This window comes from Lactuca sativa, chromosome 4 (genome assembly GCF_002870075.4).
Source record: "Lactuca sativa cultivar Salinas chromosome 4, Lsat_Salinas_v11, whole genome shotgun sequence".
Classification (NCBI taxonomy): domain Eukaryota; kingdom Viridiplantae; phylum Streptophyta; class Magnoliopsida; order Asterales; family Asteraceae; genus Lactuca; species Lactuca sativa.
The window spans coordinates 133,991,772-134,008,527 of record NC_056626.2 but is presented as its reverse complement, the minus strand read 5'-3'; positions in this window follow the sequence as shown (position 1 = coordinate 134,008,527).

Sequence of the window (16,756 nt, the reverse complement as noted above, 5' to 3'; positions counted from 1 at the left end):
TCTAGGGTGAACTTGAACACCTATGTAATCATTTCAAGAATTAATATAAAACCTTCGTTTTGTTGAATGATTGTGTGATTTGTTGCATGGTGACTTGGGAAACTGCGAGACAATACTTGGGACGAGTATGAGTAGGTGTGAATGGTAGTAGAGGCCTATACTACCGGAAACACAGGACTCACACTTGGATCAGGGAAAGTCACAAGGTTACCAAGAAACTAGTAATTGATTTCGTTTTATTCAAGTGTGTTGTTACCATCGTTTCGGTAATGACTAAGAAGATTGTTGATATTCCGACCCTAGTGGTCATATCGAATTGAGTCCGACTATGCTAAGTGTGCTATGTGGTTTAGAAAATCAAGGTCGATGTAGCGTCCGACTTAAACCAAACGATTGAAATCAAAACGACCAATAGAAATATCGTGCTCGTTGTTAAAGAAGTTGGTAGCTAGAAATACCAAATGTTAAAGTGTGATTATATCACATTAGAACATGAAGGAAGGCATAGCTTGTTTTAGAAATTGATTCTAAGATACCTAAGTCTAAGTGTTGCAACATACGATGATAGGTCATTAGAATATGACACATCGATCCATAGTAGTAATAAAAGAAATCATCTCAAGTTCGTGTCCAGTAAGGATTGAGATTGTGACTTGAAGGTCATAATTGGGAGTCTAGCCTGAGGTAGAGAGCAGGTGCACGATCGAGCATTGCTTACAGTCAATGAGTCTAAGAGATAGACTTGAAGGAATGTAGAAGTTATAATTATTACCTAGGATGAAGAAATGACGTATGGAGTCATTAGACGACCCTGTTTCGTTGATGATTCCAGGACGTAATCATCCTAAGGGGGAGATAATTGTAACGCCCGCAAATCCGGGCTAGTCAAATTAGAGGCAATAGGGGTCGAAAATGACTTTTCGACAAAAGATTATTTAGAATAAATAATCTTAACCAAGTTGTAGAGTATGTCACAAGGTTTCCGTACATATAAAGAACGCCAAAATCCGAGTTATAACGAAGAAGTTATGACCCGTCGAAGTTTCGCGACGGAACCGGCACGACACCGGGAAGCGTAAATAGTGAATTTACGATAAAGCGAGATTTAGCCTTAGCGATCTAAACGAAAGTCGTAGAATATATTAAACTAAGAACATCGATAAAAAGAACGCCCAAATCTGACTTCGTATGAAGAAGTTATGATTTTTCGAAGTTTCGGATTAGCAGTGTACAGCCCGAAATTCGAATAGTAGATCGAGTGATTTTTAGCCGACACGACCTAAACGAGAATCGAAGGTCTCGTTAAAAGTAGCATAACGAGAAAAAGATGGGCGAAAACGGATGTCGGATGAAGAAGTTATGAGGATTTAACAGACCAATCCTGTCCCGGCCCGTTAATAATATAAAATTTAAAATCGAGCCAAAATTAGCCAACGGAGTCTAAACAAAAGTTGTAGAGTACGTTCCCACCTTCGCGTGGATATAAAGAACGTCGAAAACGGAGCTCGTACGCGAAAGTTACGAATTTTTAAAGTTTGTACTCGATTTTGCGAGATCTTATACGAATTCGCTGACGTGGCGCTTTCCCAGCCGTCCGATGATGATCGCTGATCCGAAGCTACGCCCCACGTAAGGTCCTCAGTACGCCCAACGTACTCCGAGGCTGCGGTCTATAAAAGGGAGGTGAAGCCTCTCGGATTTCTCACACCTTCCACCATAAGTTTCTCTCTCTACTTTCTCTCACTAACCCCCAAACCCCCCTAAACCCTAGGAAAACCCCCCTAGCTCCCGAGGGAAGCCCCGAGGCTCTCGGAGTCCCGAGAAAAAGGAGTTTTTCGGTTTCGAAACGCTGCTCCAATTAAGTTCCGGTTTTCGATAAAATTCGCTGTAAGTGTGCTACGCTTACGCAATTTTTAATATAGCTTTCAAATAATTATAGAAATGTTATTAGGTCCTTAAAATAATTATTTGGGCTATTATTATGAGTTATATTGAGCGTTATTAACGCCTAATAATAGTCAGACTAATTAATTTGTCGCGGTTATCGTTAGACTAAACCCTAGTGGTATTGGTACTAGGTTTTATCGAAGGAATATCGTTTTGAGAGTATCGAAACGATGTCCGAGTGCTGAGTCACCACCTACTCAGGTGAGTGCATGGTCCCTTTCATCTTACACATAGATATGAAGTATTTTATATAAACTACGTGCTATGTGTGCATATTATCTGAATACTTGCTGTCTATGTTGGATGAACGTTTTATACATGTTTTAAAGGATTTAAACTGTATACGTATTTTATATATACGAATATGTTGGGTATGAGATGGGTAGATGAATGATGAGAGATAGAAGATGACGTGAGTATACATTGGCAGCTATAGACTTAGTAACTATGGGACAAACACCGGTAGCTATGGACTTAGTACCTGTTAGACGTTGGTAGCTATGGATTTAGTACATGTTAGGAATTGGTAGCTATGGACTTAGTACCAATTAGTTGGACGCTGGTAGCTATGGATTTAGTACCTGTTAGGAATTGGTAGCTATGAACTTAGTACCTATTGAACACTGGTAGCTATGGATTTAATACTCGACGAGTAAGATATAGCAACTATGGAATTAGTGCTCTACGAACGAACATTGGCAGCTATGGATTTAGTGTCAGTCCTATAGCCCTGGAAGTGAGGGACTTCGGAATAAACGAATGCATGATAGGTGACTCTTAGGTTAAATCCTTAAGAGTAAAGAAGATAATGGGGATGGGTAATTGGGTTAATTGTTTGATGATTGAACGTAATAATTATATTATTGTGGGTTGAAAACCCTATGTACTCACCAGGTTTCCCAACCTGACCCACTCAGTTTATTTATATCACAGGTGACGATATGAAGTGACATTACACTGAGAGATTTAAAGAGATGTAGATCACTAGTGTAAATAATTGTAAGACCTGTTTATGCTTAAGTTTCTGTATTAACGATGACATCCCAAACGTTTTAAAATGAAATAAATACGTTTCTACGAAAATGTTTTGATAACGTATTTACCATGTTTTTCTGGGAACAAATTCCGCAACCTTTTTATGAAATAAAGTACTCGGATTTTTATAAAGCATAAACAAAATCGGTCTTTTCTGGCCGTGATTTTGGGGATGTCACATAACATTTAGCACATAAAAGCATTTTAGGCAACTTTCCTAAAATAAACTAGTGCTCGTGTCTAAAACATAACAGACACACATCTCAAAATTTCACTTAGCATTTTAAGTTTAAGTCTAGAAATCCTACAAATTCCTAGTTCGCTTAAATTAATGCTCTGATACCAACTGTGACATCCCCAAAATCTCGGCCAGAAAAGACCGATTTTCATTTATGCTTTTAAAATAATTTCAGAGTAAATCCTTTTGATTTGAAAGAGTTGCAGAATTTGTTCCAAAAAACAAAGTATGATAAGATAATATTTACCAAAGCATTTCATCAAGAAATGTATTTTCATTATATAATCAAAACTCAGGATGTCATGTTCCGATACAGACCATAAAGCATAAACGATAACATTACAAGTCGTTCAACAAATATATACATATACAAACTTGTAAACAAAACAACTTGATGATTCATCCATCTTATGCCCTTGCGCCACTTCCTGTAATACAAATAAAACTGAGTGGGTCAGGCTTGGTAGCCTGGTGAGCATATAGGGTTTTCAACCCACAATAAGTAATTAACTTTATTTTCATTAACCAACAATAACCCAATTACCCATTCCCGTTATTCTCACTTTATGTCCCTAAAACAACTAACACAAGGGACCTAGTCTAAGAATATTTCATCGGGGCGACAACACATGCTTCGGGGGTTCCTCAGCAATATAAGTCAAATAAGGCAACCATGAGGGGGATGGAGTACAGTGAATGAACACCCAAGTTCATTAATACCTACAGGTGGCGAACCTGCTAGCGTTCCACAGGACTGTCTAGAAAAGTTTGTGGTCGTCATCTAAACTTCGCTAGATGACTGAATCAGCAACAACAACGAGGCATCTCATTTGTTTATCACACATCAACTATCTACCCATGTTCCACCCAACATATTAGTAGATAAAAATATATATTTTTATACATAGTTTAAACCTATATAGCATTCTCATTCAATATATATTCCAAACAACATATGAGACACATACACATAACATGTATTTCATAGAGAATAAATCATATATATGAGCTAAAAGAAAGTGAATATACATTCACACATATAACAACAAAATATACACATAACACGTATTTTGTATAAAATACTTCATAATTATGCGTTAGAAGAAAGTAACTACACACTCACTTGATCATAAGACGATCGGACAGCACTACGGCTTGTAGAAGTAGTATTATTCGGTAGATCTGGAAGATCTTCACAAAAACCGGACTCCTAGCGGGCAGAGCTTCGGCTCGGGAATTGCACTTATCGGGATCTTCGGGACTTGCTTCGGGGCTCGGGAATGATATCAGGGCTTCGGGATAATTCTTGCACGAAAAACGATGCAAAAACGCGAGAGAAAGGGAAGAAATGAGCAAAGAACTCGGCTGCCCTCGACATCCTTTTATAGGGGCTGGAAACCCAAATTACGCTGGACGTAAATCACATTATGCTGGGCGTAATGGGGACTCTCCCCCCCCCCCCCCCCCCCCCCCCCCCGCGGATAATATCGGTATTTTTTATTTAAATTAAATACCGAAAATATTTAATAAACTTCAAAAATTCATATCTTCCTCATACGGACTTCGTTTTCGACGTTCTTTATATCCCCGCGTAGGTGAGAATACGCTCTACAACTTTCGTTTAGACTCCGTCGGCTAATTTTGAATTTATTTTTATTATTTATTTTTAGTAGGCCGGGACAGGAAAACTCCGTTATAAATTCATAATTTCTTTATCCGACGTCCGTTTTCGCCTATCTTTTCATCGTTTCACTACAATTAATGAGATATTCGATTCTCGTTTAGATTGTTTCGGCTAAAAACCGCTTGGTCTCAAATCGAGTATTCGGGCTGCATACTGCTAAGTCGAAACTTAGAAAAATCATAACTTTTTCATACGAAGTCAGATTTGGGAGTTCTTTTTATGCACGCTCTCGGTTTAACGAACTCTACGACTTTCGTTTAGATCACTAAGGCTAAATATCGCTCTAACATAAATTTCACTTTTTACGTCATTCAGCGTTGTCGGTTCTGTCGCGAAACTTTGACAGGTCATAACTTCTTCATTATAACTCGGATTTCGGCATTCTTTATATCTTCGGAATCCTTGTTTCGACCACTACATCTTTATGCAACGATATCGGGCTTATCCCACTCTTCGAATTTGACGCTTATTTTATTCTTAATTCATCAAATTATAATAATTAAGAAAATAAACACATAATTCACATAATACTCAAATATTTCATCATTAATACTCCAAAAAGAGTTACAAGGGTTAACCTAGACTATTACATCAATGATAATGCCTAGCCTGGAAATGCGGACGTTACAGTCACCAGAAGGAAAATCGTAGTACTCTTTAAGATAGGAATTTTGAGTAAAAAGAATGCAAAAAATGGAGTCCATACGAGACAGTTATGATTTTAACAAAATCATTTAATCATATAAAGACAAGGATGAAAAATAAAGTTAGAATTAACCGAAGGAGCCTAAAGGAAAGTTGTAGATCTCGTTGATAGCTTTCTATAGATACAAAGAACGTCGGAAACAGAGCTTGTATGGAGAAGTTACAGAATTTACAAAATTTGCGTTTTACACGCGATGCCAGATGTGTGACACGCTTGTAGAAGGTGAAAACATGGACCACAGGGAGGCTGACACGTGACACAAAAAAAATCGGGGAGACATCGCCTTAAAATGCACGACGTGCACCCATTTGCACGTCGTACACCCCAATAATCCTCCTATAAAAGGCCTTTCAGCCCTCATTTCTCCCATACATTTCTCCTAATCTCTCTCTCAACTTATAAATTCAATTTCTGAGTATTTCCTTTGAGATTTCCAACTATTTTAGCATTAGCGAGGCTCTGGGCATCTTGGCTTAGCTAATAAAATCCCCTGGTATCAATGTTCTGCCAGCGCAAATTCTAGTTTTCGCTAGAAACTCTTTGTAAGTTAAGCTACGCTTACTAGGCTCTTAAATGTAACTTATATTTCTATTCATATTTGTTATTATAAATGTGTAAATAAGATTTATCAGTAATCCCTATCACAATACCGACTGATCTATTTACGAGAGAGGTGTCTAGAATGGTCACGTTGACTTGGTTGTTGGATTTCAGAAAGGCTATACGCCGAAATGGTCCTGCCTCCCAACTGTCCGACCTGGTTGGTCCTTATTTGATTAAGCTATCAGTATTCATTGGGATTAGTGATAGGTCTAGCAAACATTACAGTTTCCCATATAAACTGATAAACTATAGTAATATAGGTAGATCCTCGTTGGAGTACTGCTCGTTAGTCGAAGTGCCCGGTTAACTGTTTATCCCTTGAGTAACTATCCAGGTGAGTTCATCTCATTATATTGTATACTCCAATATGTATCCATTGTATCTTAGGATATAGTTTCTTGTAGTATACACTTAAACAATTAGGCTGAATAGTTGTCTGTAATGTTGAATATTGTTGTTAGAATATGTGTTAATATATTATGTGGGAGTTGAGGGCGGTCCAGCTTCGTGCTGAAGACCAATAGACTCGGGCGGACTAGCTTTATGCTAAAGGCCAAGATACGGACCAACTATATGCTGTAGGAAAAATGGGGTGAACCAGCTTTATGCTGACGGCCATTATGTTTATGCATTGTATATATGTTGTGGTATGTAATATTTTGAGGGAATTCACTAAGCCTCGACTCACAGTTGTTGAATAACTGCTTTACAGGTTGCTCATCTGACCGTAGAAAAGGCTCATGCATTACTGTATCTGCATTGAAGCATCAAGTTGGTATTAATGTAATGTTTTTTGTAAGACATATATTTTAAATAAATAAAAATGAAAATTTTGCCTTGAATTTTGGGGATGTCACAAGTTGGTATTAGAGCCCTGGTTTGAGCAAATTAGACGAGCACCCGTGTGATTCCAGACTCAATGTAACAACCCAAATATTATAAAAAAATTTAACTTTTATAATTATAAATACCAACCACAATTGTTTCCAAAAATCCCATTACATGACCATAGTGTTTTAAAAGATCAGAGTATCAAAACTAAATGTTGAAATACTGGAGAATGCACGCCGCACCATCAAGTCGAGCCCTTGCCCTAAGAACCAGAGGTACCTGAAACATTCAACAAAACTGTAAGCACACGCTTAGTGAGTTTCCCAAAACACACGAATCATATAATCACATAATGCCATGCACACATACATATAAGTTTTCCATGGACTCCCTCCATGGTCTTCATTTGGAATGCCATGGGCTACCCCCATGGTCTTGTATCCCCGAGCCATGGGCTCCTCCTATGGTCTTGTTTAGTACCATGGACTCCTCCCATGGTCTTCACATAAGTCCATATATAGATTAAATAGCAAACAATTATATACTCCATTACTAATCATATCATATCAATTAATAGACTGACCTTGGTGCCTTCGACCCATGAGTGTAGTGAGAAGACTCACCTCAATTTGTTGAACACAAAAGCTGCTCGCCTAACAGTCCGAAACCACATACTGAACAATGATACAATTAACCCTAAATTAGGATTATAACACAACCTAATCAAAGAGTATAAACACCTAAGCCTAAGTCCTTCCATAGTGGCCCAAAACTCTTCCCTTTGCTAATGGGCCTTAAATCCAAGATAAAAGCCACTAATAGACCACATAGCCCGATAAGGCCCAACCTAAAATAACTACGACCCAAATCGGAGTATCAACCCAAAAATCTAAATGGGACAAGGCCCAAAACTGAATGAAGCTCATAAGCTTGCAAGCCCACACAAAGCCCAAACCCAACTGGAGTGTGTACGCCCTGCGTACCACTCCAGTATGCTCAATGTACTAGACCCTAAAGTTGTACACACTGCGTACATAATATTACGCACGGCGTACAAGCAGGACATGCATCAGGCGACCATTAAGTGCTTAATACTTGAGATTTCAACGTCAAAATTTAGATATGAGTCCATTAAGATGTCCCCGGGCATAAAGTTGGCAACTTTATGCCCTTGCATGTCATGAGTGACTCCTAACACTTCATTCTTCCCGTTAAGACCTCATTTAAGACCTCTAACAAAGATCTTGCTTTGAAGACTTATAAGAGTCTAGAGAAAGGTCCAAAAGGTTGTGATGAACTTGCTTTGATGCTTCCTTGCCCCCTCACTCACCCTTAGGATTTCTTCTTTCCTTTAAGGTGTGAAACAACTCAAGAATGGCGTAAAATGCAAAAGAAATAATATTAGGGTTTAGGTAGGGGTTCTCTGTAATGATGGAGGTCAAAGGTGGACGAAAATCTAGCCTTACATCCTTTAAATAGGGCTTAAGGCCCAAAACCTAGGGGTTTGTGTGCATTATGGCACCGCGTCGTGACCATTAAATGACCATCACGATGTGGTGATGAGGCAACACCACGTCGTGGCGCCACAACCACCATGCCGAGGAGAGGCAAAATCCCAAAAGTCAAAATAAATTTAACCTATGCACAAAATTGACTTATACAAAAACCGAGCGTTTCACCGTTTGAATATGCTATATTCTTCTATATGTATATGTCTTAATCACACCATGATTATGTGCATTCTCTTGTTTCTAATGTTGTATTATGTTGTGTTAGGTGCATTTCATGCATCCATTTTTGTAGTTTTACTCTATTAAATGCATTGCATTTAGGTTTAAACTCATGGATGTTGCATATTTTTTCGGGATTTTTCATGATGCAATTCCATTCACACACTTTTGTAATATTTCAGGAACTTTTGAAGGTAGGATCTTAATTGAGGTGATGAATAAAAGATTTAGATGAAGTTTCGGGACTATTGGAGCATCGAGGAGGAAGTTAGCAAAGAAATGAAGATTTCAGCTTTTCAGAGATTTACACGGCCGTGTAAATGTAAGCCTTGAGTTTACATGGGCCGTGTAAGCGTATACTCTTGAGCATCGAACTTTGAAGACCTGGATGATTTGAGCATCTACTTTTTGTATTTACACAGCCGTGTAAATGGTTAGTTATAGTTTACACGGGCCGTGTAAACGTGGTCTCCAGTTTAAATCAGTTTTCTCCTTTCTAAAATGATGTAACCGGTTCCAGAAGAAGGGGGATCCTTTTTGGGGAGTTCTAGGAGGTGATTTTGGGAGCTTTTTGGAAGACAATTGTTGCTTGTTAATACTTTCAAGTACCAACTTAGATAGAATTAAACAAATATCTTGTCATCCATGGAATCACATTGCTAATTTGTCTTGCATATAGTTGCAGTCCTTACAAAATCTGAATATAATTCACTTATTTAGTTGATTATTTATGTTTTTAATTTGTTTTTTCTAACTACTACATTCACCCCCCCCCTTTCAGATTGTTTGTGAACAAGTACCTTACACAAAGAGGTAGTGGACTAATTGTCTCGTGTCTTTGTGGATCGACCCTACATACCTTGTACTACCTTTTAGTGCAATATAGTAGTGTTATTTTGGAGTATATCGTACCCCTATTATTTGTTGGGTTTGACACGCCTAACAAATTGGCGCCGTTGTCGAGGACACGATGTTACTAATTGTTTATGCCTAGATCTTTCCGTATATGTACACCATTGCCAATTGACTCGGAGATAGAGAAGACTGCAAAGAAGTTAAGGAAGCAAGCCAAGCTTCGTAAGAGGCGACCGCGTTCTGAGAGTTCTTCATCATCTAACCCTCCAGTAATCAACATTTGGGAGGACATACCCCTCTCAAGTGTGTTCGCATCCAAAACAGAAAACCTATCACTCTCATCTCAACCATCCTCACCCAAAAATACCACTCCACCATCTTCACCTACTTATAATATCCCAAACACTACTCATACTGTAGGAGATAACCATGGGGGGAATCCACCTCCAAACCCACCTCCCAAACAAACTCTCCATCAATGGTTGAGGCAAGAGGTTACTCAACAACCTCTTTGCATCACATATCCAGCAGCCACCAACTTAGAACTGAAATCCGGGCTCATCCAATTACTCCCAACCTTTAGAGGCCTGGAAAATGGAGATCCTCACAAGTTTCTAACTGAATTTCATGTGGTATGTGTGGGCATGAAACCACACAATGTTACGGAGGATCAGATCAAGCTTAGGGCATTCCCCTTCGCGGTGCAAGACGCAACAAAAGACTGGCTCTATGACCTCCCACCGGGGATGGTTACCACTTGGGTAGATCTTTCACGACTCTTTTTAGACAAATACTTTCCGGAGATGAAAGCTTCAGCCCTACAGAGGGAAATTATTGGGATTAAGCAACATAAGAGAGAAGCTTTTCAAACATATTGGGAAAGGTTCAAGAAACTTTGTGCCCGATGCCCAAAGCATGGAATCACCAAATACCAGCTCTTCCAATATTTCATTGAAGGCATGACTCCAATGGAAAGAAGGCTTCTTAATGCCTCCAGTGGCGGATCTTTACCCAACAAGAATCCCACTGAAATCCGCAACTTGATCAAAAACATGGCTGAAGATTCTAAACATTCAAGTCATGATGAAGAATGGTACACAGATGCACCCCGAGGTGTAAAGGAAGTCCAAACTCCTCAAATTGAAGCTCAATTGTCTGAGTTTACAAAAGTTGTAATGATGCTAGCCAAAGACAAAGGTGTGCAACCCACACCCCGCCCTTGAGGTATCTTTACTCAAGTAGGGCACCCAGCCGACATGTGCCCTCAACTTCAAGATGAGGATTATGAATAAGCGAAAGTCATGGGAGGTTATTCTGGGTTAAACCAAAGGGGATATGAGTAGCCACGAGGTGATCAAAGATGGAACAACAATCAAGGTTGGGGAGGAAATCAATAAGGGTGTTATCAACCAAGTCAACCACATCAATACCAACAAAGACCACCTTTTCCACCACAAAACTTTCAGCCAAGGCAGCCACAACACCCTCCTCAACAAGCGGGTTCATCAAATATGTCGTTAGAGGACATAGTGAAGAGTTTGACAACTAGTACACAAACTTTCCAAAAAGAAACAAAAACAAGCATAAAGAACTTAGAGAAACAAGTTTCACAGCTTGCTACTTCCGTAAGCAAAATAGAATCTCAAGGAAAGTTTCCTGCCCAAAGTGAAGCAAACCCAAGGCACAATGTGTGTGCCATCACATTGAGAGGCAAAAAGAGCTATGATGGTCCAAAAGTGTTGGTTGATCAAAAGGAAGAAGAAATAGTGGTCGAAGAGGCAACCAAAGAAGATAAGGATGAAGATAAAACAATCGAAAAGAGGCCCTTCATCACTGAGTCTAAAGCCACACCTGCTCCATTTCCCGAAAGATTAAAGAGCACGAAGAAAGAACGGGAGGAGAGTGAGATCATGCAAATGTTCAAAAAAGTTCAAATCAACATTCCACTCCTCGAGGCCATCAAGCAAGTACCTAGATATGCAAGGTTCCTTAAGGATCTTTGTGTATATAAAAAGAAATTAAAAGGAAATCAAGTCGTAACAGTTGGGGAGCATGTATCCGCGGTTTTTCAAAAGAGGATGCCTCCGAAGTGCTAGGATCCTGGTGTCTTTATTGTGCCTTGCAAATTCGGGAATCTTTATGTACCCCGAGCTATGCTTGATCTAGGTGCATTCGTAAATTCCCTACCATATTCTCTTTTCAAATCAATTGGTGTAGGAACATTGAGCAAAACCGGTATGATCATCCAACTTGCTGACCGATCTTTGGTACACCCAAAGGGAGTATTAGAGGACGTGTTAGTGCATGTCGATGAATTTGTCTTCCCAGCTGATTTTTATGTCTTAGATATGGAAGATGGTGACTCTCCAAGTTCAAGTTCCATACTTTTGGGTAAACCTTTTCTTAAAACTTCTAAAACAAAAATAGATGTCTACAATGGAACTTTGAGTATGGAATTTGATGGTGAAGTTATCAACTTCAATGTTCATGAAGAAAAAAAGGTTCCTTCTGATGTTCAATCTGTTAATTTTGTCAATTTGATCCAGCCGTCAACTAAAAAGGGTTTGAACTTGTCTAACAATGAATTTCTAGAGTTAGTTTTGTCACAAAAACTAGACAGGGACAAAGCCAAAGAGCTTGCAAAGAATTTGGATATGGATAATGAGGTGTTGGAGATTTTAGAGTTTATTGATGACAAGAAGCATATGAGGAGTGATGATATGAAATCCAATCCACCTACTACCAAAGCAACATTCCTTCCACCGATGGAACAAATGCAAGATTCGGGAGCAAAAACCCCACCGGGTCCTTTAAAGAATATACATGGCGCGGAGGTTGATGTATTAGAGAGGCCCACATACTTAGAATGAACCACATTAAGGGGTCTAAGTCTAGCCAACGAAATTAAAAAGGGGCGGCTAACCGGGAGGCAACCCGGGGGTATTTTTTGTCATTTCTTATTTTTCCATCATATTTTCTTCGTTTTCAAGTTTACAAGTTGCTTCTCATGTTTAAAGAGGGTAAAAAAATCATTTTCCGGGCAATAGTGGATTAGCGGGTTGCAATTTCAAAAAATGAAAAAAATCAAATTTTTTTGGCTTTCTCAAAGATTTACACGGTCGTGTAAACTTATGCTTATGGTTTACACAGGCCGTGTAAACGACCAGCCACCACAATCAATACACAACATTTACACGACCGTGTAAATTTTGCCATTCTGTTTACACGGGCCGTGTAAACGTAAAATCAGAGCTGGACGATTTTAAAGGCTAAAATCAATTTCTTTTGTTCATTCTCTTCACAAGACCTGCGACTCCTATGCTCCCTTCTGCCCTCTTCGAAAAAAACCCTTAAAAACACTCCATTTTCCTCAATTTTGCTCCAAAAATCAAGCTCCAAGGATAAGCTTGGGGAACCATTGGACATCATCCTACCACCATTTTCAAGCACAAATTGGTATAATTGTTCCAAACTCTTAACTTGTGCATATAGTTATATTTTGGGGTGATTGTGGTGATATTGCTAGTTTTTGTGCATACTCTAGAGTTTAAATTGACCTACATTGTGTGCAAAACTTTGTTGATTTCAATTGGACAGTGGCTTCCCGTGGAAAAAGGGCTAGAATTGGGACCTCACATATGGGTGGTCAAGAGACCAATGATGAACAATACCAACAATTCATGGAAAACCCCTATGAATTTGGTCTTATTTTTGAGTCCAATCAACAAGAGATTTTGTATGCAACCTTTATTCAAAGGGTAAAAGGGACACAAAAATTTGTGGACATCCAAGCCCTTAAGGACCTTCATATCTATAAAGGTGTCCACAAGCTCTTTAAGAACATTGGTTGGGAATGGTTAGTGAATCTCCATGCTGTAAGCTATCAAACCCCTATGTTGGAATTCTTGTCATCCATCACTTTTGATTACCAAACACACATCCTCAGCTTCCTTTTGCTCAATCAATCCCATATAATTCATGTTGATACTCTCTGTGATATTATTGGTGCCCCAAAAGCGAAAAGGGAAGTATATACAGCAAAGGCCTCCAGTATCATTCATCTGGTTCTTAAAGTCACCCACCGGATTATTGATTCTCTCCTGTTTCCTCAAGAAGAGATTGGCAAAGCCAACAAGAAAGAGTTGGAAGTCCTATGGTGTATGATTAACAAGCCCGAAGAAGTTCCTCACTTTGGGTGTTAGGTAATTCAGAAAGTGCTCAGAAACACCTTAAGCAATGGTGGTCAGCTTCATTGTGGAGGCATTGTTTCTATTATAGCTGAACATCTTGGCCTCCATTTACCCAACAATCCAACCAATATAATTCTTGGGCGTACTCATTTGTCACTTGATGTTATGGAAATCATGCACCTCTTTCACCGCACTCCCAATGGGGATGTTATTTGGACCATCGATGGCAAAGAATATCTATGCATCGACAGCCGAAATAAAAAGATATTAGCCTTGATCTACACATTGGAATCTCCAATCCAACTTGGGTGTTACTGCAACCCGTAGACCACCAACCACCACTCCTACCCCTCCTGCTCAACCTGCAACTGCAGGTGCTTCCAGCTCGTCTCGCCCCATTCCTTTCCCCGAACACAACCTTTACATGTACGAGTTTGCACACTTAGACCATCACTATACGAGCCTCCAGCAAGAAGTAGGAGAGATTTTCACGGGTGTTGCTGAAATCACTTCTGAATTTCAGGACTACCGTAACCTTCAAGAAGAGCGTTGGGCCCAGCAAGAGCTGCGTTGGGCTGAGCAGGATCAACGATGGGTAGCTCAAGAGCAGCATAACCACAATATCCATCACTTGTTGAGTGATATCCACCGAGTACTTGTCCTTCCCACGCAGCAACAGTCATCATCATCCCAACCCCAGTGGCCTCCATGTTATCCTACTGATTACCCTTCACAGGTCCCACCATATCCTCCACCGCCCGATCATCAATAGGCCGGCTATGCCTCTCTCCAAGCATCGAGGACGATGCTTATTTTAAGCTTGGGGAGGGGCATCCATCCATGCATAAATCTCGTTGCATGTAGGTTGCATGTAATTTTGTACATATTGCATTAATTTTTATTTTCTTGTTCATTTTTCTGCATAGAAAATTTTTCAAAATCCAAAAAGATTTTCTTTTCTATTCTAATTTTTATTATTTTCTTTGCATTTTGTTTGCATCTAAATTTTTGCATTTCATTCATTGCATTTAAAAAAATTTGATCCAATCCCAATCAACCGAATCTTTTCAAAACAGTTGAGCCGGTAAGTGAGTTATGTGCCTTGAGATTAGCTTACTCTTTTTATTGAAAAATCTTAAAGCAAGTTAATCGCACACGAACACATCTCCCGAAGCTACTCGTGCAAAACAGAAAGTGAGAAGATTGTCAACATTGGAGCATAACAGCAGGTATGAGTCAATTCTTTGGGACGTATGACTGCTCTTATGAGTAGTATTTGCTCAATTGAACTTAAAATGCCAAATTCAGAAATTCATAAAAAAAAATATAAAATTTCAATGTCCCAAGCCTTCCAGCGCTCTAAAAGTCCTTTCTACTCATTCCCTTTTATATACCCTGCTTGAGGACACAATTTCCGATTATACTTACGAGTCTTTGCATGTTAACTTTAGTCCCCCGAAAAATGTCTAGAAACCCCTCACGGTAATAGACCATGAGATGTCCCACCATAGAAAAAGTCAAGGATGAAAATATAAAGAAATAGGCCAAATAAATAAATTAACCAGAGTGTTTTATGTTATCTTAGTTAGTGAAGTCTAAAAAAAATAATAATAATAAAATAAAAATAAGAAAAAATAAAAATAAAAATAAAAAATGTTGTTATTAAGTTAATCTGTGACCTTTGAAACTCGAATAAGTAAGCTCCGAGGGGTGTTCTACACCTAATCGCCTAAAACAAAATTGTTTGGGACTGATTGGGTTGAAAGTTTGCTACACGAGTTTCATAGAAAGTCATGAACTTAATAACCAAATTAAGCTAATCTGTGACCTTTGAGGTTCGGGCAAGTACACCCGAGGGATCCTTTTAAATCTAGCACACTAAGGTCATTTGATCTGGATGTGTTGGTTGGAAGCCCGTTACACAGATTTCAAAGAAAGTCACGAGCTTTATTTGTAGGCAATTGTATTTAGGAAGTTTGTATATATTTGTGTTTATATCTTTATTGAATAATATGTTTAGGAAAAATATTTGGCTGCCGAAAGATTCCCTTGGACTTGGATTTGAACTTATGACATTGGGACTGAATGTTAATTACTTTGACTGGAGTAAGTGGTTTGAAACTTGTAACCAATTTGGGTAAATACTAGGGAAGTTTTAGAAAAGATTTTTTCAGAAAAAGATTGTTGTTGATCAACAAATAGCAGGAGTCGGTCATTGTTATAATTTGTGAAACAAAGACGATTCAACATGTTTTGTCACATACAATTTCACGAGAGTAAGACCATAATTGGTTCCATGAATTGACTTGATGATATTGAGTGGGAACAAATGTTGTGATCTTTGATTCTGTTAAGTTGCATTAGGGAGTGGGCAAAGTCTTATTTCTATTGATATATAATTTGAGACTAAATCCAAGTTGACTCAAGGCACGACAGGTACATTCTCAACTATGGTACAAAAACAGGGTTAATTGGGTTGGATTCTTTTTTTTTTTTCATGTTTGTTTTGATTTCTTGCATTAAGTTTCAAAAATTTTTGACTTTGGTTTTCTTTTCCTCTCCTTTATTCTATTTTCTCCAGTTTAAATTTTTCTAATTCTTTCTTGAGGACAAGAAAGGTTCAAGCTTGGGGAGATTTGTTAGGTGCATTTCATGCATCCATTTTTGTAGTTTTACTCTATTAAATACATTGCATTTAGGTTTAAACTCATGCATGTTGCATATTTTTCGGGATTTTTCATGATGCAATTTCATTCACACACTTTTGTAATATTTCAGGGACTTTTGAATGTATGATCTTAATTGAGGTGATGAATAAAAGATTTAGATGAAGTTTCGGGACTGTTGGAGCATCGAGGAGGGAGTTAGCAAAGAAATGAAGATTTCAGCTTTTCAGAGATTTACACGGCCGTGTAAATGTAAGTCTTGAGTTTACAT